A 7,505-nucleotide genomic window follows, 5' to 3' on the forward strand; every position below is an offset into this window, starting at 1 on the left:
ATCATCTATCATTTCAACAAATTTGTATTGGCAGTGCCATTGAAGGATTTAACAGCAAGACTCTCTTGTGGGCGGCAGTACTGGCACAGGGCCCCTCATATTACGACGGTGTGTCTGACGTTGGGTGTGCACCACCACCGTCAGAGACACTTCATTGTACTATGAGGGACCCTGTGCCAGTGCCGTCGCCCAAAAGTGGGCACACCCACCTGTCCAGGCAAACGGCACTCGCACGGGTGCTTGCGCCAAGTGGTGACCATGGCCCTGTGGGGGGAGTCAGACCATTTAGGGAGGTATAAAAATGGCCTATGGTGGACATTCAGCAGCTGTAAATGGAGGAATTGGAGCAGTCAGTAAGAGGAGGCCAAAAGCAAGACATTTTTCAGGCAAACTACGTGTCAGCAGGGGAAGGTGGGGCAAAATAATTTGAAATCCATGATTGGTTCATTTTAATGAAGGTTAGATCATCAACATTTCGGGTAGCCAGACGAGTCCTTTTTTCGGTCAGTATTGAACCAGCAGCACTGAAGACTCTTTCTGATAGCACACTAGCAGCTGGGCAAGCGAACTCCTGTAATGCATATTCTGCCAATTCAGGCCAGGTGTCTTTTTTAGATGCCCAGTAATCAAAGGGGAATGACGTGTGAAGGAGAACATCGATAAGAGAGGAAAAATAGTTCGTAACCATACTGGACAAATGCTGTCTCCTGTCACTTTGAATCGATGCAGCAGTACCTGTCATGTCTGCGGTCATTGCGAAATCACTCCACAACCTGGTTGTAAAACCCCTCTGTCCAGCACCACTTCTGATTTGTGCACCTCTAAACACCTCTGCCATGTTGCCCCCTACAGCTCGTGTGAGAACCATAACCGCCGCTGTGTGCTGGGAATGCCTGAACCAAATGGTCTACAAGAGTTGCTTGTTTGGTAGCCAATATTTGCTCAAGGTTCTCATGTGGCATGATATTTTCTAATTTCCCTTTATATCGTGGCTTCAGGAGGCAGGCCAACCAGTAATCGTCATCGGTCATCATTTTTATAATGCGGGGGTCCCTTTTAGGATACGCAAGGCATAATCAGCCATGTGGGCCAATGTTCCAGGTGTCAATTCACTGCTTGTGCTGGGTTGAGGAGCACTTTCTTGCAAATCAACATCACTTGTCTCCCGCAAAAACCCTGTACCTGACCTTGCAATGCCACCAGTTTCTATTGCCCCCTGAGAAGCATCCTCCTCCCATAAATATTCATCCCCATCATCCTCCTCCTCCTCCTCTTCATCCGCCACCTCATCCAGGAGAGTTCCCTGAGTAGACAATGGCTGACTGTCATCAAGGCTTCCCTCCTCCTCGGCCACAGACTTCTGCTCCTTAATGTGCGTCAAACTTTGCATCAGCAGACGCATTAGTGGGATGCTCATGCTTATGATGGCATCGTCTGCACTTACCAGCCGTGTGCATTCCTCAAAACACTGAAGGACTTGACAGAGGTCTTGTAGCTTCGACCACTGCACACCAGACAAATCCATGTCTGCCATCCAACTGCCTGTCCGTGTATGTGTGTCCTCCCACAAATACATTACAGCACGCCTCTGTTCGCACAGCCTCTGAAGCATGTGCAGTGTGGAGTTCCACCTTGTTGCAACGTCGATTATTAGGCGGTGCTGGGGAAGCTTCAGCGATCGCTGGTTCAGCATACGGCTGGAGTGTACGGGCGACCGGCGGATGTGCGAGTAAAGTCTTCACACCTTCAGGAGCAGGGCTGGTAACCCCGGATAATTTTTCAGGAAGCACTGCACCAACAGGTTCAAAGTGTGAGCCAGGCAAGGTATGTGTTTCAGTTCTGAAAGGGCTATGGCAGCCATAAAATTCCTTCCGTTATCACTGACTACCTTGCCTGCCTCAAGATGTACACTGCCCAGCCATGACTGAGTTTCTTGCTGCAAGTACTCGGACAGTACTTCCGCGGTGTGTCTGTTGTCACCCAAACACTTCATTTCCATCACACCCTGCTGATGCTTACCACTAGCTGTTCCATAATGGGACACCTCGTGTGCAACACTGGCAGCTTCGGATGGAGTGGTCGTGCGACTGCGCTCTGTGGACGAGCTTTCGCTTCCAGAGGAGGAGGAGGAGGGGTGGTGAATGCCTACAGCCAACTGTTTCCTAGACCGTGGGCTAGGCAGAACTGTCCCACTATGGCTGTTCCCTGTGGACCCTGCATCCACCACATTAACCCAGTGCGCCGTGATGGACACGTAACGTCCCTGGCCATGCCTACTGGTCCATGCATCTGTTGTGAGGTGCACCTTTCTACTGACTGATTGGCTCAGTTCATGGACAATGTGGTCTTTGACATGCTGGTGGAGGGCTGAGATGGCTTTTCTCGCAAAGAAGTGCCAACTGGGTAGGTCATAGCGTGGTACTGCGTAGGCCATCAGGGCTTTGAATGCTTCGCTTTCAACCAACTGGTAGGGCATCATCTCTAACGAGATTAGTCTAGCAATGTGGGCGTTCAAACCATGTGTACACGCATGAGAGGCTGAGTACTTCCTTGTCCTAACGAGAGTCTCTTGTAGGGTGAGCTGGACTGGAGAACTGCATATGGTGGAACTAGCGGGGGTGGTGGTGGACATGGCATATTGAGAGAGGGTTGGTGATGGTATTCTTGATGTTGGCCTACATACAGTGTTTCCTACCAAGAACCTTGTGATTCCCTGACTGCTTTGGCCTTGCGACGATACCTCCACATTTGCTGCTGGTGGTGTCCTAAGCGGTGGGCTTACAGTGAGGGAAGCAATGTAGTGTTGCTGACTACCTTCATTCTGAGTGGGTGCACCAACGGTACGGGACGTTTAGTAGTTATTCCAGGCTAGCAAGTGCATGCTGGTTAAATGTCTACGCATGCACGTTGTATATAAATTTAGGACATTCTTCCCTCTGCTAAAGGTCTTTGAGCATTTTTTACACATATCTTTGCACTGATCATTCGGATCTTGGTTAAAAAATTCCCACACTGCACTCTTCCTACTATCGAATACCTTTTCAGGCATTGCACGCTGTGCTGCTTTCACCGGATGGCCACGCTGTCCTAAAAGTGTTTTTGGTTTTGTCAAACGTTTTTGGCCAGATACGGGTCTGCCAGATGAAAGCTGTTGTGATGCAGATGCCTGCTGCGGATCATCCTCCTCCGCTTCAGAGCTACTGCCAGCGGCACCCTGTTCCCCCAATGGCTGCCTATCTGGGTCAACAACTGGGTCATCTATCACCACCTCTTCAATGTCATGTGCACCTTCCTCTGTGTCACCGTTTAAGGTGCTATAGCGTTCGGGACGGGGCACCATAGTCTCATCAGGGTCAGATTCTGGCTCAGTACTACTGCGAGGGCAATGTAGTGATCTGAGTCAATGGAACAGCATAATATCCATGTCCGATTCATCTTGTCATGGGCTGTTAACCATTTCCCTTTCTAACCCTGGCACGGTATGTGTAAAGAGCTCCATGGAGAAAACTGTAGTGTCGCCTGCCGCATCCTTCACTTTTGCTTTGGGTGAAGGACACAAGGAAGCAACTTGCTCCTGACCGGGAGCATCCATTGACGACTCGCTGTTTTTATATTTCGAACTTTCTGAAGAGGAGGCGAAAGAGCTAGAGGCTGAGTCAGCAAGGAAAGGCAAAACTTTTTCCTGCTGCTCCGGCTTTAAAAGCAGTTTTCCTACTCCCAGATAAGGGAGCCTTTGAGGCCTTGTGTAGCCAAACGATGACGCTGGCTCAACAACTCGAGCCTTAGGTGCTAGTTTGCTTTTCCCACTACCACCAGATGCTCCACCACCATCATTACCAGCTGGCAACGACCGCCCACGGCCTCTTCCACCAGACTTCCTCATTTTTGGGAAAATGTAACCAAACTAACAACCGTTATATGGTACTGTGAAACAAGGTAGAAGGTGTTAAGGCTAGCGGAATGCACCGATTAAATATAGATGTTACTATTGGTGCGTTCGCAGCCCGGGGTCCACCGTGCAGGAGGAACCTGCTGCTAGCAAATGACGGCACTATATGGCAGTTTAAGCGAACTTGTTACTTCACAGAGTCGCATGGAAACAAGACGCTGTGCCCTGTTAACCCCATAGGAGTTCACAGCTAACTGCCGAGCAGAAGGCAGTCTGTGGTCACGCAAACATACAATCTCCTCACCGGAGGAGCCGTTATTCTAGGGGCTTATTTCAGCCGGGGCCCTAAATCCACGCACACAATATCCTCACCGGAGGTGCCGGCATTCTAGGGGCTTATTTCAGCCGAGTCCCTGAAGACACACATAAATGTGACCACACTGGCGCATGCACATAAAAGATTTGATACTAGCGCATGGCCGTGCGGCCATGCGAGCCTTATATAGCTGCAGCAAGTAAAAGACCTTCCTAGAAGGACCGATGAGAGACTGCCATACCTGAGCATGTGACCCTAGATCTCCACTGAGAGATCTTGCCCTGGGCATGCTCAGTGTGTGCAAAGCAGGACTTAGTCCTAGCACCTACAGGACCTTCCTGAAAGGACCAATGGACTTAGCTGCAGTATCTGACCATGTGACCCTCGATCTCCACTGAGAGATCTTACTCAGGGCATGCTCAGAACGAGAAAAGCAGGACTTAGTCCCAGAAACGTCTGCTCGCCACTGCCCAGCACTGACTTCAATGGCAGAAGCAGGAAAAGCAGCAGTAACTCTTTGTACAGAGTGGGACTGAGCAAAATGCTGGGACTGATGTCTCTGCTGAGCAGGCTCCACTGTGGCAGGAGAAGAATGGGAGACCACAGTGGAGAAGGCCCTAGATTCCCCCTGTGCAGAGGTGGGAACTCAACCCCTAACAGAAGGTGTATATAAACTTGTTGAGAATTTTAATCTCCCTTTTTTGAGGGGGGAGACTGCAGCAAAACTCAGGCCCAGTGTATTACACTACACAATGTAAGTGGCAGAATGTGGCTGGCAGATATACGACAAACAGAACTGACGTATATAAACTTGTTGACAATTTAAATCTCCCTTTTTTGGGGGGGGAGACTGCAGCAAAAAACAGGCTCTGTGTATTACACTACACAATGTAAAAGGCAGAACATGGCTGGCAGATATATGACAAACAGAATTGACGCAGATCCACTTAGTGGCAATTTAAATCTCCCTTTTTTTTGGGGGGGGAGAATGCAGCAAAAAACAGGCCCTGTGTATTAGACTATACAATGTAAGTGGCAGAACGTGGCTGGCAGATATACGACAAACAGAACTGACGTATATAAACTTGTTGACAATTTAAATCTCCCTTTTTTTGGGGGGGAGACTGCAGCAAAAAACAGGCTCTGTGTATTACACTACACAATGTAAAAGGCAGAACATGGCTGGCAGATATATGACAAACAGAATTGACGCAGATCCACTTAGTGGCAATTTAAATCTCCCTTTTTTTTTGGGGGGGAGAATGCAGCAAAAAACAGGCCCTGTGTATTAGACTATACAATGTAAGTGGCAGAACGTGGCTGGCAGATATACGACAAACAGAACTGACGTATATAAACTTGTTGACAATTTAAATCTCCCTTTTTTTGGGGGGGAGACTGCAGCAAAAAACAGGCCCTGTGTATTACACTACACAATGTAAAAGGCAGAACATGGCTGGCAGATATATGACAAACAGAATTGACGCAGATCCACTTAGTGGCAATTTAAATCTCCCTTTTTTGGGGGGGGAGACTGCAGCAAAAACTGGCCCTGTGTATTAGACTATACAATGTAGGTGGCAGAACGTGGCTGGAAGATATGTCAAAAAATACAAGGACTGTACTACAATTTCAATCTCCCTACAATGATTTCAGGACAAGTATGGCAGCCAGCAATAAAAAGGACTGCTGCACATAAAAGTGTGGACAAATAAACAAGATAACTGTGCAGAAAGGAGCAACAGGATTTTTGCTTTTAACCCTTTCACGACTTGCGCCATACATGTACAGCGCATGCCGTGAATCCCCCTTTGATGTGGGCTCCGGCGCTGAGCCCACATCAAAGTCGCGGCATGTCAGCTGTTTTGTACAGCTGACATGTGCGCGCAATAGCGGCGGGTGAAATCGCTATTCACCCGCCGCTATTAACCTGTTAAATGCCACTGTAAAACGCAGACAGCGGCATTTAACTAAAGCTTCTGGCCGGGCGGCCGGAAATGACGTCATCGCCGACCCCTGTCACATGATCGTGGGGTCGGCGATGTGTCAGGACAGTAACCATAGAGGTCCTTGAGACCTCTATGGTTACTGATGCCGGCCTGCTGTGAGCGCCCCCCTGTGGTCGGCGCTCACAGCACACCTGCATTTCAGCTACATAGCAGCGATCTGATGATCGCTGCTATGTAGCTGAGCCGATCGAGTTGTGCCAGCTTCTTCTAGCCATGGAGGCTATTGAAGCATGGCACAGGTAAAAAAAAAATGTTGTAAAAAACATAAAAGTTTAAATCACCCCCCTTTCGCCCCATCCTAAATAAAACAATAAAAAAAAATCAAACCTACACGTATTTGGTATCGCCGGGTTCAGAATCGCCCGATCTATTAATAAAAAAAAGCATTAACCTGATCACTAAACAGCGTAGCGAGAAAAAAATTCAAAACGCCAGAATTACGGTTTTTTGGTCACCGCTACATTGCATTAAAATGCAATAACGGGCGATCAAAAGAACGTATCTGCACAAAAGTGATATTATTAAAAACGTCAGATTGGCACGTAAAAAATAAGCCCTCGCCTGACCCGAGATCACGAAAAATGGAGACGCTTCGGGTATCGGAAAATGGCACTTTTTTTTTTTTTTTTTAAGCAAAGTTTTGAATTTTTTTTCACCACTTGGATAAAAAATAACCTAGACATATTTGGTGTCTATGAACTCGTAATGACCTAGAGAATCACAGTAGCAGGTCAGTTTTAGCATTTAGTGAACCTAGCAAAAAAGTCAAACAAAAAACAAGTGTGGGATTGCACTTTTTTTGCAATTTCACCGCACTTGGAATTTTTTTCCCATTTTCTAGTAAAAGACATGGTAAAACCAATGGTGTCATTCAAAAGTACAACTTGTCCCGCAAAAAATAAGCTCTCATATGGCCATATTGACAGAAAAATTAAAAAGTTATGGCTCTGGGAAGGAGGGGAGTGAAAAACGAAAAAGCAAAAACGAAAAAGGGCCGCGAGTTGAAGGGGTTAAAAAAGCAGTTGGTTTGCACAGCGGCGTACAAACAGCAATGCAGCTATCAGGAAGCCTTATAAGGCAGCCTAATAAGCTACAGAGCTGATGCACAAAAATCTAGCCTCCACTGTCCCTGCAAAGAAAAGGTGGTGTTAGACAGTGGAAATCGCTACAGCACAAGTGGTTTGGGGGTTAATCTTCCCTCCCTAACGATATCCCTGCTTCTGATGAAGCTGCAGCAAGAAGTAAGATGGCGGTCGGTGTGCACGCCCCTTTATACCCACTGTGATGCCGC

Source organism: Ranitomeya variabilis, chromosome 1, assembly GCF_051348905.1.
Source record: "Ranitomeya variabilis isolate aRanVar5 chromosome 1, aRanVar5.hap1, whole genome shotgun sequence".
Classification (NCBI taxonomy): Eukaryota; Metazoa; Chordata; class Amphibia; order Anura; family Dendrobatidae; genus Ranitomeya; species Ranitomeya variabilis.